Here is a 27,342-nt window from a genome sequence, read left to right on the forward strand (position 1 = left end):
GGAATAGTATATTTATGAATTTTGATCCCTCTTCCCTGCTTAATACCATACACAAAAAGGAATTCTTGGTGGTTTATGTACCCAAGTATGAAAGATAAAACAATAAATCTAGAAGATACCAGGCAAGTATCTGTGTGGTGGTATAGGAAAAAAAATCTTTGCAGGTAACAAAAAGAATTACCTCTATGTTACATTTAAATTACATTTAAATTAATTACATTTAAATTAGGAACTCTTAAGAGTAAGGAAAATATTTGAAGTATACATAATTGAAAAAAGACTAGTATCCAAAACAGGAATAAACTTCTATAAATCATTAAGGATATTTCAGTAGAAAAATTGGCAAAAGATTTTGAACCACAGTCTACAAAGTCGGATATTCAATGCCCAACAGATAGATAAAAAGATACTCAGCCTCATTGGTTATCAGGAAATTGTAAATTAAAACCACATTGAAGTACTATTAATGCATTCCCCAGAATGGTACGAATTAAGAGGACTTGAGAATTCCAAGTATTGGCAAATGCGAAGCAAGAGGGATTAGTATTTGTTTCTGGTAGGAACAGATATATTGCTATTTGGGTGGCTATTTGCTATGTTCTACTGAATGTACATACCCAGCAACTCCACTGTTTCCTTTGAGGGGAAGGATAGGTAGTATCTGAGGAGGTAGTTCAAGAGCTTAGGTTCTAGAGTGTTTTATTTCTTGATCCAGGGCACAGTTACATGAGTGTGTTCACTTTTTTAATAATTCACAGAGAAGTACATTTACAGAGTGTACACTTTTCTGAATTTAAGTTACATTCTATTTAAAAGGTTACTTAAATAATTGAAACAGAACTACTCTGGTTTTGTATTAATAGCCATTAATGGTGCTATTAAAAATAATATAAAATCTAGAGGCACATTTTCTAGAACTTCCTGGATATTATACAGCTCCTTGCTTGTGCTGTTTGTTGAATAATTTATATGACCTCAGAGGATAAGACTTACTAGAGTAGTAGATGGATTAATCTGCTACATCTAGTAGTAGATTAATCTACTACTACCAGTAGAGGGATTCAATCCACCTGTGTAAGTGGATTAAAACACATGCATATATATACAATATTTTTTCTTTTTCCTCTTTTATAAAGTAATATATACACATTACAAATACCCCAGACATTACAGAAATACACAGTGTAATATAATATATAGGCGGTGTACCCTTGCTTTATTGACTTGGATTGCAAAAGGTCAATTTTTTAAAAGTGCTAAAATTTGAAGATGTAAATCCAACACCTTGAATTCCCTCAAACCTAAGGTTGTAGTGGTTAATAAAGCTTCACTGCATGCTTGGGGGGTAACCAAAGAACAGCCCCAAAAGTGATTTTACTCTGCCATTGGCAGTGATTTTTCTCAGGTTCATGTGCCCGTAATTCAGTATCAGGGACCCTGTGGAGTTTCTCTCTGGCTCCCAGATGTTGAGGCTAATTTAACGCCCATCAACAAAACCCCAAGAGCTTTCAGGCTCCAAATCCAGATTCAAAGAATCTCTCTCTGCCCCACCCCCACACTCCTGGTCCGAGGCCCATTCATTTTTCTGCTTTAAAATGATTGACAGAGGGACTAGATGGTCAGTCACAGTAGAGTGGATTTCTCAAAGCCCAAGTAGGTTCATTTTAATAACACCACAGAGGAACATTGAGAGTCTTATCTAAATATACATATAGGAAAGCATCTCTCCAGTGCTTCAAGTGCTCAGCACTAGCAACACCGTATCTGGTTGCCAGACAGAACTCCTCATAATAGCTAGTGCTCATGGAACACTTACTTTATGCCAGATGTTGTTTTAGTGAATTTAAATTAAGTCTACATAAAAGCTCCATGAGGTAGATACTAATATTGTCATTATTATCTTATGGATAAAAGAGATGTGGAGAAACCCAAAGCAAATTCACTCAGGTAGGGGAAGGTAGAACCAGGATTGAACATGGGTAATCAGCCATTGGTATATGTATTCCTAACCACTGTGTTTCGTTTCTTGGAAAGAAAATAAGCTGCTCAGATAATATCATCTGGATTTGGACTTCTGATGGCGTCATGTGTTTCTCCAAGATCACCTGAAAAACTATTACTTTCTTGTAACAGACTACCCTGGATAATTTTCCCCAAACATAGAGTACGTCTCAGAATATAATGGATTTATCTACTATCAGAAACCCAAACTATCCAGCAACCCCCAAAGCCCATATCATGTCACAAGACTTGTGCATTGAAAAAGTGAAAAATTCTAAGAATCCTGCTCAGCACTCAACTCTGTTAGTAGTCATGTCATGAGTTTTGACTGGGGTAGCTTCTCACACTAGATAGGTAGTATCTGAGGAGGTAGTTCAAGAGCTTATTGTTCTTTCTTAAAGAAATCTATACTTTTCACCTTAAATATGCAAGTTAAGCATTGATGTGACCCTGAACAGAGCGTGGGCAGAGGATGAAAGTACCTGAACCACCCTGAAGAGTTTAAGGAGTGAGCCTTTCCTTTGTTATTTAGAGCCAGTGGGTAAGACTTCATAGGCCAGTTGGTAATTGTTGTTCAGTCACTAAGTCATGTCTGACTCTTTGTGATCCCATGGACTGCAGCATGCAAGGCCTCCCTATCCCTCCCTATCTCCCAGAGTTTGCCCAAGTTCATGTTTGGTTAGGCCAGACCCAAAGCCTGCTGCAGGTTTAAAGATGGTCAATAAAGATGACTTGAACTAATTTTAAGGTTCTAACCCAATTGACAAACCTGCAAAAGAGCAGCAATATGAGATGTGAATGGAGAGGCCTCAGTGTCTCCTTTGGTCTTCATGGAAGGATGCCCAGTGTTCAGAAGTCAACGTGACATATTTCCAGTAATGAATCACCACACAGCTCTACCTCATAGAGTCTTACTAGCCTAGGATAAAGACTCTATCTTCACTCAATGGTTTATTTTTCATTCACTCAATTCAATATTTACTGAACACCTATGTGCTAGGCATTGGTCTAGGTACATGGGATTTATCAGTGAACAAAGTCCCAGATGTTGTTGAGCTTCTAGCAGCAGAAACCAATCAATACAATTAATAAGTAAATTCTACTGTACATTAGAAGGTAGTAAGTGCTTTGGGGGAAAAATAGAGTATAAAGAGAAAGAAGAGTTGGGAGGGAAGAGTTTCTCTTTTAAATATGGCAGGGCCATCTGTGCAGTTATGCAAGGCCCAGGCTCAGAAGGTTTGAGGTTCTATTCACATCATCGTGAAATTCTTAATAATTTTATCTTTGCTCTTAGCTTTTTTTAAGTGAAGTTTGATGGGACAATGGAATATGTGTATAAGCAGAGGAGATACTGTATGTACAATATGCATGCCTGCCATGTCTGTTGAGATTCCAATTGAGACTGCATTACATTGGTATATTAATTTGGGGGAAATTGACATTTTTAGATTATTAAGTTCTTCCAATTAAAGCAAATGGTGTGCTTTTCTATCTGTTTTAATGTCCTCTGGTGATATTATATAGATGTTTTCTGTATAGGGTCAGCACATTTCTAATTTATTTAAATTTAAATTCTATTTTAATTTATTCCTAGGACTTTTCTGGGGAAACAGCAGTTTCAATGCAAGGGACATCTTTTTCATATTAAAAAATAGCATTTTGTCTTTTGACTTAAAATCATGGAAGAAGGGAGAAAGTTCTGGAAAAACACACAACTAGGAACAAAATAGTCTTTTGTTCCCTGGCATATTGTATTTCTGGGCATCCTTTGTTTACAAGTTTATTCTTCTCATTTAGACCCATTGCTGCTGCTGCTGCTAAGTCGCTTCAGTCGTGTCCGACTCTGTGTGACCCCATAGACAGCAGCCCACCAGGCTCCCCCATCCCTGGGATTCTCCAGGCAAGAACACTGGAGTGGGGTTGCCATTTCCTTCTCCAATGCATGAAAGTGAAAAGTGAAAGGGAAGTCGCTCAGTTGTGTCCGACTCTTAGTGACCCCAGGGACTGCAACCCATCAGGCTCCTCCGTCCATGGGATCCTCCAGGCAAGAGTACTGGAGTGGAGTGCCATTGCCTTCTCCGTCAGACCCATTGGAATTGGATAAATTATCCCTTTCAGGGGAAAAACACAGGGATCAGTGAATCTCAGAGACGTGGATAAGACAAAGCCGTGAGAGCAAACTGCTCTGTGTGGTTACTTCTTGGGATAACCGTGGCTGTTAGCAAGGCCAATGGAAAGTTGCCAGAGAGGTGACAGACCGCACGCCTTTGGGAGGGGTCCACATATGTACCTTTGACACCAGTGGCCACTGAGGACCGAATGTGAAGAGCAGCACAAGCAGAGACCACAGGGGCTGATGGGATGTGTGGCCCAGGCCTGATTTGTGCAAACCTAGGAAAATGAAGCTCATTCCAGATCAAGAAGTCTGTAAATGTTATAAACGTCAATGGACACATTTAGTCAGCAGAAATATTTTCACTAGCAGTGTTGGATGTGCAAATGCACAGAGATGGAAACGGATGAAAAAGAAAAGCAAAATCTGAAAAGTAGCAACAGCGTTATGGCAGAAACAGGTGAACATTCTAGACTAAAATTGAGTGGACACAAAGATGTTTTGGTAGGCAGCTACAACCCAGGAGCATACTGCTGGAGACACTGACTCCCAGAGGGCATCAGCCCCGCAAGACAAACACAGATCCGAGAGGAAATGAGGCAGAGAGAAGAGGTACCACCACTCTGAGACAGCTTCTCTCTGCTGTTGGCCATGGGGAAATGCCTAGCCTTAGGATAAATGTGTGGAATGTAACAAATTAGTTGTACCCAAATGAAGCATTTTAGTGGATCCCCGTGTCATTTACTCATATGGATGTATTTTCTTACCAATAAGGAAGCAGGGACAGGGACTTCCCTGGTGGTTCAGTGGTTGCGCAGGTCCCATCCCAGGTCGGGGAAGTTCCGCCTGCTTTGAGTTGCTGCCAAAAACAAAAAGGAATTGGTAAGGAGCCAACTTGTAATTTACAGTAGACAAGAGAGATCTTCATTCAGGTGTTAGAAGAGAAACAAAAGAATCTTGCACCCATGTAAATTTTAAGCCATGATACTGGTTTCTATCAGAACACTTGTCAGGCCCCAGTTCATCAACCACTGCTGTTTTGAGGTTCTGGGAAAGTAGAATGGAAGACTGATTATTTCGATCCAGAATGGCAACACTACTCTGGAGCATTCCCTTTTCAACTGAGCATTGTGAGAACCACAGGCAGGGAAAGAGTTAAGTATGTCAAACTACATACACAAAGTGAAAAAAGAGGGAGAAAGAAATGTTACCAGCATATTTTTAAACAATAGACATGAAAATGCCAGCTCTTCTGAGTATGGAAAAAAATGTCCTTTTCATACATATTGACAGCCAGAGGGGGTTATTATTGAGAATATGGGTGAAGTTACTGCCAGTTTCTACTGGTACTTGTGTTTAAAAAGAAACTATGGAAACCAGAAGAAGGAATATTAATTAACTTCAAATTTGGAATGTCTTTGCCAGGAGTGGATGAATGAATTCAATGAAGCAACCTGTTGGGTTGCAATTCAGTGTTTTGTTAGCAATTTAATAGAATGCTGAACTTTTCATAAATTAACACTTTGTTTTAATAACCTTATTAAAAGGCTGTTTCTTGATAAGTTTCCAAAATATGACTTTGTTTTAAATGTAAAGAATCAGTATGTATTTATTTTTCACAATTTAAAATTATTGGTTATTTATAAAAATACTTAATATATTTACATGTTAAAAATAAAAAGCATAAAATAATATAGACAAGTAAATCTTTCCCACTTTAGATTCTGTATCCCTCCACCCCTAAAGAAATCTGTCATTAGTTTCCTGTATATACTTTAGAGATATTATTTGCACATCTCTTTCATACAAATTCACAAAATCTGTTCTCTGTTAGATCGATTATAACTCTTTTTATAAGTTCCCTATTTATATTCAAGGCACTTTGATAATCACATCTTTGGGGTATTATTTATTAAGAACACATGCCTTTTTACAAGAAAATATTTTGTAATAGTGAAAGTAATATGGATGTCTGGAGAGGGTAATGCTAATGAGAAAATACAAAATGGGAAAAATTATTCACTTGAAAAAACCTGGAGAGTTTACAAGTAAGGCTTCACTGGCCACTGCAGGGTTTAAAGGAAGTTTCCACTTTACAACATGAATATATTGTGGTCGTCTTAGTCCTTAGACTAATTTGCTTCTTTCTGGTGGGGAGGATAGCAATGTTGAGAAAACACTGACTAAACCAAAAATCAGCTCCATTTAAATGTGAAGCTGCGTTCTAAACACAAGCAGAGTCTGCTGAAGGGCTCTGAACATTAAGCTGCATGCCTTGCTGAGTTTTATTCCAAATAGACAACAGCAGATGGTAACAATGCACTTCTCATAGATGGTAGGAGGGAGGCAGTCTTGTTTCAAGTAATACTATTTCTGGGCGATAATCCAAAATGCGCAGTAGGCAGAAGTTAAAAGGAAGCGCTTGCTTTTAGGTTTTTAAAATATATCCCTTAATCCTGGGTGATGATTGACAATCATGATTTAGAGTATGAGGGGCCTCTCTTTAATCTGGCAAGTTTGATGTTATTTGCGTATCTAGTAGGGCTTTTATTCAACTAAAACTAAGTGGAAGCCTGTGCAATTGATGCCGCATTTCAGAATTGATTCCTGGCCTGGTACTCTATTTACAGATTAGTAAGTACACAGGATCCATCCTCCTCATCATCTTTTTGAAATTTAAAGGCTCTAAAAGACACATTTACAATTAAAATGTGTCTTGCTGTGTTAGACTATGACCAGGAGATGACGTTTTTCCCCTATAATTTAATTTCTTGAGAAAAGAAGCAGTCTATAAGGTTATATTATAATCCCGATTTGATTCTTAAAATATAATATTAGCCATTGGTATTTCCAGATGATTAAAATGTTTTCATTACTGGCTTCGTGTGGTTTGTTATTAAGTCCTTGTGAAAAATTTAGAGAATTCCTCCAATTCTCCTGCTCCTATTACAAGGTTTCTAGGGAAGTTTTTGTAAGAAAAAGATCAATGTTCAGCCATTGTATTCCTATTGTTTTATCATTTGTGACAATAAGTTGATTTAAAAACACAGTATTAAAATAGAATTAAGTTATAAATTCTAAAACATGATATAGCTAAGGAAAGGAAATTCACAGACATGAAATTTAACAGATGAATTTGACAATAGTAACAACAAATGTGGTTTTCATTGAGGTTTAATCACTACTGTTAATGTCTCTGTCACAATGCATTAAACAAAGCAAGATGGGCTTATGAGAAGGGAAAGAAAGCTATTATGTGAAACCCAAGTGATTCAGTGTTTAACTTGTGTTCCCATTATTATGTTTTTAATTATGTAATTTGGGGGAAATTTGTAAAAAGTAAAACAGATTCATTATAGAAAAATTTGGAAAATACAGATAAGTATAAACAGAAAATAAATGTTACCCTCAATCCCAATTTTTTTCCCCTTATCTTGCTTTAATCCAGATTTAAGGGCTAAAATATACCTCCCAGGAGACATTCTGGCTGCTGGGAGTGTGCAGAAGTGTTCAGAAAGGGTACTGGGCAGCCGGGAGCCAGGGTAAATGACACGAAGTGCTATAGGTTTGGGTGTGTTTTGTACTGCAGTAAGCAGAGCTTTCTTCCCATAGAAGCTCAAGTGATGGGAACCTTTGTGTTTAGAATATATTCTAACCTAATAAGTGAATGTTGATAATACTTTCTGTTAACATTTCAAAAGCACATTTTTGCAGCAGAATCATGTATTTGATATTTAAAGGCTAATAAAATAAATCCAAGTGATAGAAAAATAGTATGAAAATCATATTAGAATATCCATTGCAAACAGTTATTAAACCCAAATTTCCTTTTTGCCTTTGCACCTTCAGTTTCTTGCCAGTAAGTAATTGAGTGATTGCAAAAATGAAAACACTACTTGCCTACAGCTTTGCTCAATTTATTCGTAAGAATTGCATAGGTTAACTCATCAAATCTTTATGAGAATTTTATGAGAAGGTAGACCTAAATCTACAGGCTCAAAAATTAAATCCCAGGCCCTCAGAATGCCAAATCCGGGGAAAAGTCAAGGACCTTCCTCTCCAGTCAGCGATGGCCATCATCCCAGAAACCTATTCCTGTCACATGGTTTTCCCTCTCCCTGGAGTGCTCTTTGCCTCTCCCTAACACCCTCATGTCACTGGCTGTACTCTTCCTTGGAGATGCTGCTCATTTGTCTCCTGTGCCATGAAATCTTTGCCTCTTGCCCCTGGCAAGGTTTCTGACACCTCCCTCCACAATGCCAGGGTTCTTTGCCCACACACACACACACAGACACACAGACAAACACACATCTCCTCTGCGGCTCTCACCAACTCCGGTTTCCACCATTTATTTACTATCTGTCTCCTCCTTACTTGTGAGCTTCCACAGCCTAGCACAGCATTAAAAAATGATTTGTTGACTGATTGACTTACTAAATAGATGAATAAACAAACAGATGAGTGAATTTACTCTTATGATAAAGGTGTCTAGCACCCAGCCTAGCAGCACAGTTAGTTAGCAGGCATCGTGGTGATAATGGTTTCGGATGCTGTGACTCTTACTGAATAGTTACTAGATACTATGTCCAGTGCTTTAATGCATTACTCTTTTATGGTAATATTATTAACCCTATCCTACAGAGACTGAAGGGCTTCCCTGGTGGTACAGATGGTAAAGAATCCGCGTGTAATACAGGAGACCTGAGTTTGATCCCTGGGTTGGGAAGATCCCCTGGAGAAGGGAATGGCAACCCACTCCAGTATTCTTGCCTAGAGAATTCCATGGACAGAGAGTCTGGCGGGCTACAGTCCATGGGGTCACAAAGAGTCAGACACAACTGAGTGACTAACACACACACACAGAAGGAAACCCTTGAGTCTTAGAAGGAATAAATCACTTATCAAAAGTCATACAACAAATAGCTCACGGGGAAGGGACTCAAATTCATGCTGTCTCTTTCCAAAGCCTGTGTACTTACAAATATCAAATACTACCTTTTCCTGCAGAAGGCAGTCAATACTTGTTGAATGAATCAATGAATAAGTGAATGTGTATTTTCCCTTTATGTGAGAACTTTTGGTAAGAAGCAAGTAAGAAGCTGAAGTAAGACTTAGCATCATCAGTCATATAGTAAGGCGTAAGAAATGGCCACTGGCTTTATTTAATCATCTGTTCTATGAAGCGAACAACACAAATAGCATCAATGAAAGCCTGACTTGAAATTAGGGCTAGACTGATATGTGTGAACACCGTGAATGTCAAATATACTTGTTCAACATTTGTTTAGTGGGAAGGCAAGAATGCTTTCTTTTATCCCTTTCAATTTCTTCTAAAAGTGTATGTGCTGCTGCTGCTGCTGCTCCTAAGTCGCTTCAGTAGTGTCCGACTCTGTGCGACCCCATAGGCTGCAGCCCACCAGGCTCCCCCGTTCCTGGGATTCTCCAGGAGAGAACACTGGAGTAGGTTGCCATTTCCTTCTCCAAAGGGTATGTACTTTAATAGAAATGGGACCATGTTCCATTTTACCCTTTATGTTAGGAGGCATGTACTGCAACACACTTTGTGGTATTTTTAGCACTTCTAATATATTGGTTTTAAAAGACGTTTACTCCTTGGAAGAAAAGTTATGACCAACCTAGATAGCATATTCAAAAGCAGAGACATTACTTTACCAACAAAGGTCTGTCTAGTCAAGGCTATGGTTTTTCCTGTGGTCATGTATGGATGTGAGAGTTGGACTGTGAAGAAGGCTGAGTGCCAAAGAATTGATGCTTTTGAACTGTGGTGTTGGAGAAGACTCTTGAGAGTCCCTTGGACTGTAAGAAGATCCAACCAGTCCATTCTGAAGGAGATCAGCCCTGGGATTTCTTTGGAAGGAATGATGCTAAAGCTGAAACTCCAGTACTTTGGCCACCTCGTGCAAAGGGTTGACTCATTGGAAAAGACTCTGATGCTGGGAAGGATTGGGGGCAGGAGGAGAAGGGGATGACAGAGGATGAGATGGCTGGATGGCATCACTGACTCGATGGACGTGAGTCTGAGTGAACTCCGGGAGTTGGTGATGGACAGGGAGGCCTGGAGTGCTGCGAATCATGGGGTCGCAAAGAGTTGGATACGACTGAGCGACTGAACTGAACTGAATATATTGGTACTACCAATTGGTCTGGTTGGGTCCACTGTATAATCTGGCTCTGCATAAAGAGGGATATCATTATGAAAAGTGCCAACAGATATCACAAGTTCCAAGTGATCTCCATGGCTCAACAATTCTCAACCCTACTTTTGAATCAGTTCATTTTCAGAGTTTTAGAAATCTTCAGTTTCCTAGCACCCAGTCTCAGAGTTTCTGTTTAAGGGGACCCAGGGAGAGTTGTGGTTGACATATGTGATTTCAGGAAGCTCAGCACTGTGGATTGGGATGTGCAACCCATGTCCAGAACTGATGGAACAAAGTACATAAAGACTTTGTCATAAAAATATAAACTTTCCTTACCCTGAACCCTCCTAAGCAGAATGGCAGACAAAAAGGGAGTAAGGATTTATTTTCAGCCCTGTCTGAGGAGAAGCGACTCTGACTGTGGATATGCTAATTGGATTAACAGATATAGTTCATTGGTTCACAAAGTTGACTTTTCTTTGGATTCACCCCGGGGTAGTTTCAAAAAATAACCTGAGTTCACTGGCAACACATATGTGTGGTAGTTTTTGAACTCCTAATATACTGATGCCATGGACTTCCCCCCTCCCCATAGGGTCCCTGATCTAATTGGTCTGGGGGTTGATGTAGGTATCAGGATTTTTTAAAGTTAGCAGGTAATTCTAGTACACAGTAGAGCTTGGGAACTACTGGTCTAGTTGAGGACACTACATCGGATATTGGATAATTGACTCTTTACAATATCTCTAAAATAAGGTATTCTCATGGATTGATACTTCTGCCACTCCCAAAGCCTAAATCTCAGAAAGTGACCCAGAGGGATGGTATGGGGAGGGAGGAGGGAGGAGGGAGGAGGGTTCAGGTGGGGAACACATGTATACCTGTGGCGGATTCAGTTTGATACATGGCAAAACTAATACAATTATGTAAAGTTTAAAAATAAAATAAAATTAAAAAAAAAATCAAAGGCAAGGAGAAGGAGCGGCAGTGAGTAGGGCTAAAACATAGGAATCTGTAGTTTTCTAGAATTTCAGGATCTCAGGAAGCATTTTGTAGAGGCAATTTTTTGTTATGTATTTTGCTGTACCTTTATTCTCCCTGAGAAAGCTCTTGACTTTAATTAAACTTCCTAAGTTAAGGTGTACACTGCTGCTAAGTCACTTCAGTCATGTCCTACTCTGTGTGACCCCATAGACGGCAGCCCACCAGGCTCCCTCATCCCTGGGATTCTCCAGGCAAGAACACTGGAGTGGGTTGCCATTCCCTTCTCCAATGCATGAAAGTGAAAAGTGAAAGTGAATTCGCTCAGTTGTGTCCGACTCTTAGCGACCCCATGGATTGCAGCCTACCAGGCTCCTCCATCCATGGGGTTTTCCAGGCAAGAGTACTGGAGTGGGGTGCCATTGCCTTCCAACAGGAATAGTCCATTTGGCAACCAAAGATCCCACTAAAAATGAATATGTTGGTATTACGACTTGTGTATGAGCCACCTCATGAAGGCCTGATCACTCTCAGGTGCAATGATAGAATTGGTGCAGAGCCCACCAAGCTGAGACCCAGACCCAGCTTTTTTGATGATCGTAACAAACTGCCACCCCATGAGACTTGTGCGGAAAGAAACATCTCTTTCATTTTAAATCCATCTCTTTATAGGAAGACGCAGGGACCATCTGACAGGATTTACCATGTTAAATAAATTGGAGCTTCTTGCTCCCTTAGCTGAGGACTGGAAATCATGGACAGGTATTTGACTTAGACCTAAGAAGGAAAATATCTGACAAAATAAAAATAACTGGAGGGTCTCAGTGCAGGCATGAACACCACTCAGAGGGCAGTGTCTCTGAGAAGTAGAGCATGAGACAGAACAATCCTAGGCCAAATGCACGAGTTTAAAGGACCCTCCAATGTCCAGTTCCATGAGGTTCACTAGTGGAGATGGGAACCATAGGATACTGGGGGGCAATTTCAACACAGAGATCTCTTTCCGATTCTCCCTCTACTCTGCATCAATCTTGTGGTCAGCCTGCAAATCTCATAATTTAGGCTTTGTTATTTGATATAAAATACAACTACTATTTCCACAGAGGGTAACAAGCCTTCCCATTAATGTCTTTATAGTGATTCTCAACCCTGGCTACATGTTAAAATCACTTGGAGGAATTTTTGTTTTGTTTTTAAAATACTGAAGCCAGGGCTTCATTGTTGGGAGATTCTGATTCAGTTGGTCAAGGGTAGGGCCTTGACATTAGTATATATTTAAAAAAAATGGAAGGTGATTTTAACGTGCAGCCAAAGTTGGGACTCACTGGTCTAGAGTGTGAAAAATTTGATCATATCCTTTCTGGAGGGCAGATTTTGATTGGAAAGGAAAGAAAACTGAATCCTTGAGCAGAGGGAGGTAGGAAGAAGTACCTGGGGTTTTTAAAGGAAGATGGGGAGAGTGGAGATTAGGAATAAGGAGGTAGTGCTGAAAATAAACTTCTATTTGTCAGTTTTGCCTAGGGCTGGCTCTGACCCAGGACATAAGAGAGATAAGAGGCGAGAAGGAGAATGAGCTTATGAGAGAAGTGCATCTTCATGAATACATATTTAAAAACTGTCTCAACAAGCATTCTCAACGCCACTGGGCTTTGGAAATTGACCACCTCTAACAAAGCACTTTTAATTCCTGTAGTACTGATTCTTCCTGGAAAATCATAAAATAAAAATTAGTGCAAAATTTAGTATTAAAATGTCTATAGGAGTAGTGGTGAGTGAGGTGTTTGCTTAAGGATCCCTTAGGACAGTTTCTGTAAGAACCTTAAAGTGTGCCCTTAGACAAATAAGTCATATTTTTTTATTGTGAATTCACTGTGTAAATATCTTAAAAAAAAAAAAAAAAAAACACCAATCCAATTTTATCTTGCTTTAGTTAGCTTCTTCATCATTTGCTAGCTAAACAGCTTGCCCCTCGCCCTGTTCACTTGTCACTTTACTTGACATGAAGAATATTAATTGGTTTTGTTGATTGCCCTAACTTCTGTTTAGAACACTTTCCAGGGCTTCTGTGGTACATCTGATCCACAGCCTCTGAGAGGCAGTGTGGCATCATGCACTGAGTTTGTGCTTCCTGGATTTAAATCTCAAGTCTTTGTCCTTGGACAAACCTGATTGATTTCTGTTTCCTCATCTGCAAAATGGGAATGATGTTAATACACTGCCAAATTATGAGAATTGAATGACAATATATGTGAAATTTGCTTTATAAACTATGTACCATGCTGTGCAAAGGATTTTTTCCCCCTTCTATGGCTTTCCCACAGGGAAAGCCTGCTAAAGCTCTTCAGGATACAATGAAAGTGAAAGTGTTGAAAGTGAAAGCGTTAGTCGCTCAGTCACTCAGTTGTGTCCAACTTTTTGCGACCACATGGACTGTAGCCCACCAGGCTCCTCTGTCCATGGCATTCTCCAGGCAAGAATACTGGAGTGGGTAGCCATTCCCTTCTCCAAGTGATCTTCCCAACCTGGGGATCAAACCTGGGTCTCCTGCATTGCAGGCAGATTCTTCACCATCTGAACCACCAGGGAGGCCCACCAGGATAGGATAAAAGGGACTGGATTATTTGGGAATATTTTTAAGATATTTTCTCTTGGTCTATGGCTCATTTCAGAACAAATCTGCTGATCCTTCTCTGGCCTTCCTGTAGCCACAGTTCAAGAGTCACAATCACCAGCCTCTGAGCACATCACTCATTGGGTGCTCTGCCCCAAAATCTGACGTGAGAGAGATGTTTATGGACTGTGAGGGTTGTCAGATCCGACCTTAGCCAGGGCTCTTCAGTTTGTGATACTCAGAGTGAGCCATGTGACTTTGAAGATACAGAAACAGTTTCCTCTCAAGATCACCATCTTAGCTTTGGGTCCACCAATCTCTAAGCCCTTAAAGGGCCCCTTTGTGGTCTGCAATTCCTCGGGGATGTGCGAGTTTCCCATAACATCAACCCAAGACACTCTCTGAGTAAGAGCTTTATTGATAGGACTTGTGGTTCTTCATCAGTGTTGTATGGTAGAATCTGCTATGCAAATATGATTCAATAGAAAATACTGGGGCTTGTTTGTCCGTTTCTGTATTAGGCTATCTTTGTCTTGATTTAGGACAGTGGTTCTCAAAGTGTGATTCCCAGAAGCAGCATCACCAAGGGAACTTGTTAAAAATGCAAATAATGCATCAGCTCTACCCCCAGAGCTTCTGAATTAGAAACTCTGGGAGTGGGGCCCCACAATCTGTTATTAAAAGCCCTCCAGATGATTTTGATTCATTAAAGTGTGAGAACTACTGATGTAGGAAACTGACCACCTGTGTTCTCTGCCAGGTTCACTGAAAGTAGAAATGACAATCCTTGGATGCTTCTCTTAGGTACCCTATTGTAGTCACCCAATGAAGAAGCCATTATCAGTGGCCCTGTGCTCTGAAAGCAGCCTGGCTGGGTGGCATTGGATTCTCCATCCAGCTAACTGCTCTCTCAGAGCTTTGCTTCATCAACTTTCTGAATTCAGCTGCCTTTACTTTTAGGCTTAACAATTTTAGGAAGAAAAGCATATGATTTCTCTTCCTGGGTAAATGTGCATTTTGTTATCTGACCTCAAGAAATAGCATGAAATTAACTTATTTCCCCTACCCTTGGTTAAAAGAAATGTAATTTTGTTCTGTGGCTCTTCACACGTTTGGTAATATCTGACCATAAATAGTTTTAGGACTAGAGAGGGTCAAGCAAATAAAACAGGCTTGCCCATAGGCTGGGGGAAAAAAATTCTGCCCAACAAATTTAAATTGCCTTTCCTTTGATCATAACACATATTGGTGGCCTGAAGGAGGATAGTACCAGTGTGCTAAAGGCTAAAATTTCCATTTCTATCACTTTTTCTTTACCCACTGGAGTGGCTATCTGAGGGACTGTTGGTCATACTCACTCTCTAAGTAGGGTTCTGTGTCAATTTTCACTTTCAAAATGTGCTGGAGATCTGAGTAAATTTTTAACCAATAGCTGGTATCGTATATTTTCTTGTTTTGCATATGATCACCTCTATGATATTAATATCTGAATAGTAATATTAGGTAAATATAAAGAAAAAATATTTTCCTTGCCTTCTTTGGGGTTTTGAGCCTTAAAAGTTTGTTTCTCAGAAGGTTCTAATTGAAAAGGCCTATTCAGGACCTACAAATTTAATGGTAATTTCTGACTGTTATTCAACTCTAGGATTCACTGAAATAGGTTCCATATTAAATAAGATCCCCTCTTCAGTTGGCTTTCCTTGTGATTCAGATGGTAAAGAATCTCAATGTGGGAGATGCAGGTTCAATCCCTGGGTCGGGAAGGTCCCATGGAGAAGGGAATGGCAATCCACTCCAATATTCTTGCCTGGAGAATTGCACGGACAGAAGAGCCTTGTGGGCTACATTCCATGTGATCGCAAAGAGTTGGACACGACTGAGCAATTAACACTCTTACTCTCCTCTTCAGTTGACCACAAATTCAAGATTCTACGGTGTGGCAATGAACACTTCACCAAAAGTTTACCATTAAAGCCAGTATGCTAGATTATCTCATGTTCTGACTACCAAATACTTCACGGGAGAGCTAGTGATCTTTGACTTTCACTCCCATTTGAGTACGCTAATTTTTGTTATCCTTACTCATCCTAAGGTGACAAGTGAGGACTGAAAAAATCAACTGGCTTAAATGTGAATCAGAATATGACCAGATTATTACCAATTGTCCAGTGGCCAGGACAAGCCTGCTCAACTAGCTGCTGGGTTCTGGGTAAAAATGAACCATCCAAATCCATCCCTTTCTCAACTTTTCTTGGCACCATGTGTGGCGATATTTCACTCTGGCTTACATATCAATGGAGATCATTCCAGGTCTTAGAGTTCTCTGAAACTGACAGACTATAATGACAGTTCCAAAAATCTCCCAGATAATTGCCTTTCTTTGCATCCACCCAGTAGTGGGACATGGGGTGGGAGGATATAGCATTGTGAGGTCTCTGCTTCCCAGCTTCCCAGTGTTTTTCCCTGAAGCCTCACCCTCTCCCCTCAAAAGGTTAGAATTTTGACCATCCCCAATTGAGAATGACAGCTAGGAGAAGATAGGAATCCATTGCAAGGAAAATGATCTAAAATCACACAGCTGAACAGAAATGGGCTGAGACCCAAATCTATGATTGGATATTCAGCCCAAACCCTTTTCTACCTCCCTTGAACAATAAGTGTTAGTGCGGCAATTATATACCGAAGATACTGCAAACTTTGTTCTCCTTCCCCTCAACCAAAAGAGTAATCTGCACAATAGTTTTGCATCAATTAAACAGAAACATCTTTTGAAAAGAGACTAAAATGAACAAAATGAGAATCAGACTCAAAATAGAATGACTTTTTTTTTCCTCAAAAGAGGACAGTTTTAATACACATGCCCAAGGTTTCAGAGATGGTTTCATTCATAGTCCTGAACCCAGCACGTGCTTTCCTAACTTCCCATGCTCTGTTCCTTTGACTTTGGTGCAATGTGAACTTGGGAAGCTCCCTTCACATACTTCTGAAGTTCACAGGTAAAAGTGTGTTTATTTGGCTCATTGTGCATGTTTTAGAATTATTTTCTGTGTTTAGGAGAGATTTGAGAAGGTCAGAAACCACAAACTTATAGATCGATCTCATTATTATGCAGTCAAAGTGAAAGTGAAAGTTGCGTCTGACTCTGTGACCCCATAGACTATACAGTCCATGGAACTCTCTAGGTCAGAATACTGGAGTGGGTAGACTATACCTTCTGCAGGGAATCTTCCCGACCCGGGAATCCAACTGGGGTCTCCTGCATTGCAGGAGGATTCTTTACCAACTGAGCTATCAGGGAAGCCCATTATGCAGTCAAATGCTGCTTAAATAATTATTTAAATTACTTGGAAGCAGTATTTTCCCCACGTCTAACAAGAAATAAAGTTTTATCATTGTTGCCCCAACTCTTTTTTCTTTACCTCCAAATAAATGGAGATCTTGTATTAACCCTGTAAACTGCTTTTTTTGTTGTTTCAGTTATTCTTCATTATATAAATTGACCAGGCAAATATGTACTCTTAGTAATCTGAGATGATGTGAATAAAGAATGATGATTTGATTTTATAACTTGAGTACCCCCTGGAGAAAGTAGCTGGCAAAAATGTCTTGGTATTTAAGTTCAAGGTTGGTTTTTTAGCGATTTGAGTGTGAAGCGTATGAATTAAAAAATCAGCTCTTTGGAGCAGTCTGTTCTGAATTCAGACATCAGATATGATATTATTGTTAGTCTTAGAGTAGAGCTATCAAGAGGTTTCATTTTAGTTGTTGCAAAAGCTACTCATAAAAGCTGTCTTGAGTTATTCATCTAGGTCAGGGGGTCATCAAACTTTCTGTAAAGGGTCAGATAGTAATTATCTCAGGTCTTGCCGTGCTGTATAATAAGAAATATATTTGATCTTTGTACCAGCTCTCTGCTAGAGAGCTCCTAAAATCTTTGTAATTTCCTGAATGATAGGGATGCTAGGAGTATCCTTTGTTCTAATATTTGGTCTTTGGTTCAAGTTCCTGATACCAGAGCTTCCAAGAACCTTGGATTCCTGGGAGTGAGTGTCTTTTTGTATGCTAATGAGAGGGCCAGTGACTGGGGGCCTCTTGATAGCTTCAGGATGGGAGTTATCACCAGAAAGATCAAGCCATGATTCGAAGCTTGGAACTTCAGCCACACCTTCCATTCTCTGGGGCTGGAAATGGAGTTAGTCATGCCTACATGATGAAAACTCCATAAAGATCTCTAAATTACAGTGTTTGGAGAGTTTCTGTGTTGGTAAGCACATGCATATGCTGGGAGGATGGTGTACTTCCACTTCATGAGGACAGAAGCTCCTGTGCATTAGACCCTTCAGACGTCACCCTGTGTACCTCTTCATCTGGCTGCTATCTGTATTTTTATTACATATAAACTAGTAGATCTAAGTGTTTCTCTGAGTTCATATGAGCCATTATAGCAAGTTATTGAGCTTGAGGAAGGGTTTGCAGGAACCCACAATTTATAACCTGTTGGTCAGAAGCATAGGTAGCAACCTGAGACTTGCAATTGGCATCTGAAGTGAGGGAAGTCTCATGAGACTGTGACCTTAATCTGGGGGTCTGTACTAACTCTGGGTAGTGAGTGATAGAACTGAATTGTGGGACACCCCGTTGGTGTTTGCAGAGTTGGAGAATTGGTTGGTGTTGAGGGGAATACCCAAACATCGTTTAGTGTTAGATTGTTATGAATAGAAAAGGGAAACAGTTTTTCCTTTAGTGGGTCATATGATTTCTGTCACAAGTACTTAACTCAGTCATTGTAGAGTGGGAGTAGATGTGGACAATATGTAAGTGAATGGGTTTGGCTGTATTCCAATAAAACTTTATTTACAAAAATAGGTAGTGGGCTAGAATTTGGCCCATGGACTGTGGTTTGCTAACCTCTGATATGGGGGCTTCTTGGAATAAATTTGCTATTTTAAACTGTAGACAATTAAACCAGATAAAAAATAAAAGGATCAGTTAGTAGTAGGCAAGAATCTTTATGATTCTGACTCCTATGATTTAGACTCCAGAACTGTACCTTTAAGTGAGGGATTTCCAGTCCTCACATCAGGAATTAGGGTGAGGAATTAAGAGAATTTAAGTGCTTCCTTTTAAAATACAACTTTTAAATAAGGCATATTCCGCATGAAAATATATATGTGCAGGACTTCCCTGGTGGTCCAGTGGCTAAGAATTCACAGTCCCAATTCAAGGGGCCCGGGTTCAATCCCTGGTCAGAAAACTAAATCTCACATGCCACAACTAAAGATCCCATGTGCCACTACTGGTCCAGGCAAATAAATAAATACATAAAAATAAATATAAAAAGAGAAAATCTAAATGTGTATGCTTGCATATGTATTCATATATTGTACTATATATCTAATATATCTATACTATATCTAGCATGCTGTGAAACTCTGCAACATCTTTTTCAAACTTTTTTTTAGTAGTTGCTTTCACAAAGAACAAGATTGGGTTCCTTCTGGCTAGATTCCAAGGGAAACAAGCATCCTGATCCATCATATGTTTGTCAGTAGTTCCAGGGTTGTTCTATTCTAGGTGAGAACTGCCCAAGGGGCAGCATGTGGGAATCTGTGGCTCTCTGGCTGCCCTGTGCCAAAGCCACTGTTGGTCAGCTTTGATTAAGGTAAAGAAGGATGGTAATCATATCCCAGGTCTCAAAGGCAGGAATTGGCAGATTAGGTAGATAGGATAGATTTAGAGCATTGAAAGAGATGGTGTCAAATAAGCAAGAAAGCAGTTTGGAGGCAAATTCTCTGAACCCTGGGACAGAGATGTCCCTTCTCAAGGGCAGCCTGGTACCGTTTGCTGGCTGGAGGCCAATTTTAACAGCGAATGGACTCGGTAGGCTACTTAGTGACCCATTCTAAGGGATTTGTAGAGTCCTGAAGGGTCAGTTCACCTTGACTCCCACAGCATAAAGTTGGGCAGTCAGAAAGAAGAGCAGTGAAACTGTCATCAAATAGCGTTAGGCACAGAATCCCCTTTCATTGTTAGTGGCATTTTCAACATGAGTTAGAGCTTTAGATATCATCAGAGGCAGTCAAGGTTAAAAACGAGGGCTCTGAAGTTCAACTGTCAGGTTTCAAACGTCAGCTTCACCACTTATTAGTTGGTAATGGTGCTGTGTAAAATAACCTAATCTGTCTAAAATTGTTGACTCTGTAAGATAATCTATTTTTCTTTCTGAAATGATGTGAGCTTCTGCCTGCCTCCTCTGCTGCTCTGTCCTCTCCCCCACCCCACCCCACATATTTTTCTCGGGCTACCGCAAATTGCTGGATGGAATCATATGAATTCTAAATTACTTTTTAAAATTGACATTACTTTGCTGCAAGCCAACTACTTCATAAGCTGTGTCAGCTAAAGGTCTCCCCACCAGTTAGTCTGAAGAAGTTTTCGCTGTCATATCTGTCCTGTTAATTTAAGCAGAAACTGTAATTAGATGTAAGTGGTCTGTTCCCACAGAAATGAGTGGCAGCATCTGTAGAGAGACAACCGTTCCAAACCCTTTTGGCGACCAGTGCTCTACAAGTTAGTGGTGTGGAGTGAGGCCCAGATCCAGACTTCTGTCGGCCTAATTTTATATCTGTGGACACACAACACTAAATCCAATCTTTCTAATGCCTTGCTGTGATGGGTGCAAAGCCAAGCACATTCCAGACTTTTGTGCTGGTGACTCCTTCCGAGAAGGACACTCTGTGTGTCTGTGTGTGTGTGTTTTCTATTTTCCTTGATCACTAAGCATAGATAGGAAAAAATAAATAGCCATCTGATAAGCAGCTCTGTGCAAAACCAGAAAAAGTAGAAAGTTGTGCTTATAAATGAGCAATGGAATCCAAAGATATTTTGAATAAAGATGTTTCATTCCTTGTTAACTTCCCTGACAAAGGAATAAACTGCTTGTATCCTGAAAGTCTAGCTAATGATAGAGTCAAGTGCCAGGGCCTTTTGTGTAGGGGGAGATGTATTTTCAGAAAGAGTATCTATGGCAGTGAAAGAAGTCTATATGGAGACTGTTCATGCTGTACTAAAGCTTCAGCAATGTAAAAATTATCAGTTGTTGAGTGTCTCCCCCTCATCCATACCATGCTAGATGTTGTGGTATATTTAAGAGTGATAGAAAACATGATTCTTTTTCTCAGTGAGCTTGGACTTGCCTGGGGGTTCAAATACACAAAGTCAAAGATAACTGGATAATAAAATTGAGTACAATAATAAGTTGAGTAGAACTCTCTTCATGACAAGAGAAGCATGCTCCAACAAATTCATTTGCTTAAAACCTGGCATCAAATTGCAAGATTAATGAAATGAGCAGAGTGAGGTTGTCCAACAAGCCATCTGGGAGTTCAGGGGTCTTTGCCATCTAAATCTGCCCTGGTCCTGGCCTCAGTTTGGTCCCACCTGGTGGCAGTTGTCCACTCCAGCTTAAATGTACCTGGAAAGATTCTGGGCCCTGTGGTTGACAGGACTTCCAGCAAAGAGGCAGTGATTCCAGGAATCTCCCAGAAAGTTGGCACCCATTTCATTAGCTCAATCCAGGGAAACTGGGGACATAGAGCCCACCCTTGGCTTCCCTGCTTTCTGATGGGGTTACCTGCAAAGGTTCCCCTTTCCCTTCCAAGTTGTTTGTCTTCCCATCCACCAGCATCTTTGAGAACAGGGCTAGAAGGCAATGGCAGCCAATCATTAGTTTTGTCATATTCAAATTTACCTTTTACTGTCTTTTAAACATCTTTTGTTATTCTTTTATTTTACAAACCTGGAGAGTAGTTATTCCAATGTATATTGTAGCAACAAAGATCTCTTGAAATGTAAAATATAGTATGTCAGAAAAGACAAGCTTTACAATATCAAGTAGAGAATATTCTCCTAAGCTTATTTTGCAGTTTTCTGGGAAACATGTACCTGATTTAGTATGTATCTGACCAAGTGAGATATATTGAGGGAACTTTGGGATCTTTTGAGGTAATAGTAAGGGACAAGAGTCTGTATCGGTACCTGATGGTGCTTGCTGTTTTCAAAATATTTGATGACCTCTAAGCACTTTTGGCACTAGAGAAAAGGACTTTTTTATAGATAGATATTTAGCTGTGCCAATGCATTGCTTTAAACACCATCATCTGTGACAGGTTTGAATGTAAAGATAACACATGGGAGAAAGAGAGATGGAGGAAAAGAGGAAAAGTGTCCAAATGCTCATCTAAGAATTAACTTACCCTGAATTTTTTCTAATTTAAAAAAATGGGCTTGCACTTTGTATAAACACAGAAGCTTTGCCTGGAAATGTGATTTTAGTTACGTCCCAATCAGGAATACCTCAGGTACTCCAAATTTCAGATACTTGAAATTTAAGTTCAAATCAATTGCATAGCTCACTATCAGCAATAGCTTTCCTTCTGGTTGATTCACTTGCCATTACCTCTTCCCTTGGTGATTTTCCTATTCCGCCCTATGGTTAATGCTTTGCTTTTTTTATGAAGTGCATTTTAATCTTTAAAGTGCTATGCAGGCAAGAATTAATCTCTGGTGGAATTTTTCCATTTTGTAGATGGAGGAGATAGCAGAGGAGATATAGATAGATTGTCTGGGACTTCAAAGTGGAATGTTTTCAGAGCTGGGATTTGGTTAGCAGTCCAAGCCCTAGAAATCCTGAGGTAGCTTTAAATATCTTTTTGCTCCTGGACTGTAGATCCTCTTGAACCATATTTGTGAGTATATGTGTTTGTATGTTGATAGAGGAAGTGGGTGAGGGGTGACCCGTGCATTGAGTTAAATGGCATGTTTTCAATTGGTTTGATTATTAAAAAAAAAATAATACACTCAAACAAGAAAACTGTTGATGGCCTTAGATATAATAGAAAGATCTCTGAGCAGTTACTTCATCTATTTGGGCTTCAATTTGCCCTCCTGTATAAAAACAGAAACAAAGACAAAATATTTACTGGGCAGTTGTGCATTGTTGTTGTTGTTCTGTCACTAAGTCATGTCCAACTGCTCTGTGACTCCACGGACTTCAGCCTGCCAGGCTTCTCTTCCATGGGATTTCCCAGGCAGAAATATTAGAGTGGGTTGCCATTTCCTTCTGTACATTACCATATGCCTGAAACTGAGTCAGGCATATTCATAATGGTCACTGGATTTCCCAGAGTCCAGTAGCTTAGAAAAGGGAAACTCAGAGAGATGCCATGACTTGTTCTTCAAGATTTCTGTGGTTAAACTATGAACAGAAGAGTCTAACACCTGAACCTAGATCCAGTGCTCTTCTGTTACATCATAACGGCCTCAAAAGAGGGCATGCCTAGCTGATCTTGCAGGTCCTGGATGGCTCTAACATAATGGTCCCATGATGATGGAGAGGGTACAAGTCAATGAGTCTGAGTAAAAGATAGAAGGGATTCAAGAATAATCATCATTGTGAGGACTCACTGAGTCTAGAAGAGTGGATCTCAATCTTGACTTCACATCAGCATCATCTCATGAACTTAAAAAAAATAAAGTAAACTGCTAGTACTTAGGTCTATCCCCAGACACATTAAATCATGGGGAATGGGTACAGACGTCTTTTCAGGTCTCCCTCAGTGATTACAATATGCAGCCAAAGTAGAGTACAACTGCTTTAGACATAGGAATTCATACCAGTGAACTTCCTTTCTTGAGGTTGTTTGATACACTCCTCTTTCCTCTCTCTTGCAATACATCTCTTCTCCTTTTGCTCTTGCAAGCCAATGGAAGGACAGCAACCTTCAGCTTCCTTATTGGTTCTTCCCATTTACAATGGAGTGTGATTGCTGTAGGGGAGGGCAAGAAAGAAAGTCAGTTAACAACAGGGATGAACAACAAACATGGGCAACAGGTCCATCCCTGACAAAGACTTAGCAGTGCATAAGCATGGCAAACCAAAACACCAACAAGGAAACCACCGATGCGCGACTTGCTCTCCTGGCTTTGCCAGCAGATAGCCACCGGCTCTTGGGAGGAGCAGTGCAGCTGCTCACATAGAGGTTGGTGCTGCAGCTTTCCTGTAGGGGGAGAAACCAAAGTGCCATGCAGGGTCAAAGGGTTCCCCGTGTTCAAAATGACCCAACACCATATGGGATCCTGTGAGCTAGAAAATAATTGATTAAAATTTCAACCCTCTTCACAGACCAAAAGGGATTTTATTCTCAAATCTGGCATACTTAGACTGTGGCTGCTTCTAGAGCTGGATTATGTCCTCATGGAAATGGGTCTTAATTTCTACAGGTTCTTGTTCAGGAATTGGGCCTGTTTTGAAATCCGATTTCAAACTCTGACAGGTGAAAATCCACGCTTCTTGAAGTAATACACATGGCAGAGTTATAAGCAAAAATCTAGATCACCTTGTTAAGTTAAAAAAAAATCTATGCATTTCAGTAGTGAAGTGACAATAACGGGACTGTGTAGTATTTTGGTAAAAGATTTCCAGGATTTTCTTCTATTTTAAATATGTAAAAAGTAGGATTTTTTTTTTTTTTTTGGTGATTTTATTGATTTATTTATTTTTGGCTATGCTGGGTCTTCGCTGCTGCAGGCTTTTCTTTGGTTGCAGCAGATGGTGGCTACTCTCTGGTTGCGATGTGTGGGTTTCTAGCGTAAGGGCTCAAACAGTTGTGGTGCACAGGCCTAGTTGCTCCCCTGCATGTGGCATCTTCCTGGATCGGGGATCAAACCCACATCCCGTGCATTGGCAGGCAGCTTCTTCACCACTGAGCCACCAGGGAAGCCTGTGAAGAGTAGTTTTAACATGAATCCATCTTTTTCTGATGTTTTCAGCTGGGTGAGAGAAGAACAGTGAAAGTGAAAATCTAAGTGTTTTCCAATTTAGGAGTAATTCCCTCAACTCTCAGATGATCAAAGTGCTCTTTCATTTTTCTCCCAGCATTTTGAGTTATCTCAATTATTAGTGACCAACACAGTAGCAAGAAATGCTTTTAATTTTTAGCCTTTTCGTTGTTAAATACACACACACACACATAAGAAAGTTGCAAAAGTAAATAATGTGTAGCCCAGTGACCTATCACAATTAACGTTTGTGGATCCACCGCCAGGCCAAGGAATAGAGTGTGGCAAGCCCACCTATAGCAAATTTTCTCAGGTAGAAAAAGGCCATCATTTTTAAACTCTTTCTTCTTCCTAGGAAAATAATAAACATTTGAAGCTGATTTTTGAAAGATTCCTAAGGGGGAAAACAAAGGAAAGTATGTCAATGGGAAATGCTGAGTTCATCTTCATGCCAGCTAGAACTTTCCTGTTGCTTGAACATTTCTCATATTTCTGTGCCTTTGCCCCTTCTCTTCCTTCTGTGTGGAGAGCCTTCACCCCATGGATTGTAAAAAGGAGTCAATAATACCTTTCTAACCAGAGGCTTATAATTATGTAACTTAAATGTTAACTTAGGCACAAGTGACCTAGTCTCTGTGAGGCATTATATTCTGAGAAGCCCAGCAACCACAAGAAACTAAAAAAAGTCTAATTCTTACCTAAATCACTTAAAAACATTTTAGGAGGCATATTTCATATCTCATGGTGACAAAAAATCCACTCTCCCCTTCTCCCATATCCTGTGGCAGTTTCTTATAAACCCTACCCCAGAAACAACACCCCATCCTGTAGTATTTTCTAGACACCCCATCCTGTAATATTTTCTTTCTCTGTACCTCTTTTTTCCCCTTTGTTCTTAATTGTGTAGCCCAATTAAACTGTTTATATTCTTTTTTTGAAATCCTTTCTGTTTTTCCCATCCCCTACTAAGCGACTTCACTTTCACTTTTCACTTTCATGCATTGGAGAAGGAAATGGCAACCTATTCCAGTGTTCATGCCTGGAGAATCCTAGGGACGGTGGAGCCTGGTGGGCTGCCATCTATGGGGTTGCACAGAGTCGGACACGACTGAATCGACTTAGCAGCAGCAGCAGATTTTTTTACAACAAAGGAGAGCAATTAAAGTGGCCCTACTAGCAAGATTCTTCCCCCATTTTCCTTTCTTTCGGGTCCTTTTTCTGTCTACTCTTTCCTCAAATTCTGTCTCGAGAAGAGCCCAGATTGGTTTGGCAAATGCCTAATATGCTTAGAGTATGAGGGAGTGGGCAGTGTAGACAACATTGTCTTAGCTGGTAAGGGGGGAATGTATGTGTGTGAGTGGGTGGGAGAGTAGGGTACAAACTGAGAATATTCACATTAATAAGGCTTATCCTGGAAATAATTAATTGACTTGAACTGATTAAAAAAAAATAAAACAACATAAATTGAATGTGGGTAGAGGTTAGGGATGCTACGTTTTAACCTCAAAAAATGAGTAGGACAGTCTATTAAAGCATTAAAAGTGTTGAAAGATTGCCTCCTGTAAGTCAGAGCTGCCAAAAACACTTCTTTGATCCTGGGAGATTCCTGAAGACCTGGGAGATGATAGTTAGGGGTGGGATGGGGAGAAAGGAGGGAAAAGGCTAAGTTCTGTGTTTGGGTGGGGATAGTCTTCCTCATGGTTCTTTTCAGAGATTCTCTTTTTTTCCTCCACTGAAATCTGAGTGGAACAGCCATTGGCTGTGACCACCTGGGTGGTGAGTGTTATGAGAAAAAAAAAAAAGTGACCAGTCAAGTCCTAGACCTGAGGCCAAATAGAGGGTGGTTAGTCCCTCTTTCTAAAGTGTTAAACAATCTAAGAGATTGGTGTAAGATGGAGAAACATGAAGATAAGAGCAGTGGCGCCCACATAATATCAGTCAATGCTTAGATGCATAGGCTACTTAAGAGAAAAAGTACTATACTGTACTCAGAGTACAGTAACAAGAAAGTTCTATATGCTTTATTTAGTAAAATTTGCTTCTAAAAACCCCATGGTATGATTCAGAAATTCTGACATAATGCCTACGTTTCTGGAATTCTAATTAAAGAGCTACTCTGAAATTATCCATAATAGAAATACCTAAATCTAATTTCACCCAACAAACTCTGTTCATTTAGTCATTGCCCACCAGGGGCTGCTGTACAAGAGGTGTCCTGATGAGGCTGATGCCATGAGGGTATGCTCCTGTTATCCTGACTAATGCTGCTCATTCTGAATTTGTAGTGCCTCAGTTTACAACTGCACATTTATGACTGATTTCAATTACTCATTCTCGCCAGGCTTCATGAAAGGACAGATAGATACAAATTACCCTCTTCAGCTTCCCTTTTCTTATCAGTGGGACCACCAGATTCATAATCTTTTTCATCTTTAATGTCTTTATTTCCTTTGCTCCCTGTAACCTACATCCTACAAGTTTCCTGTGTCTTTCTTTCTGATGTCTCTGGAATCCAGGACTGCCTCTGTTATTTGAGGGGCCCAGAGCAAGAGTAAAATAACAGTGGCCCATGTGCCCTGTGCCTAGATACTTGAAAGTTATAAAAAAAATCAGGCTCACAATTAACAACCAAAATGTTC

This window comes from Bubalus bubalis, chromosome 11, assembly GCF_019923935.1.
Source record: "Bubalus bubalis isolate 160015118507 breed Murrah chromosome 11, NDDB_SH_1, whole genome shotgun sequence".
NCBI lineage: Eukaryota > Metazoa > Chordata > Mammalia > Artiodactyla > Bovidae > Bubalus > Bubalus bubalis.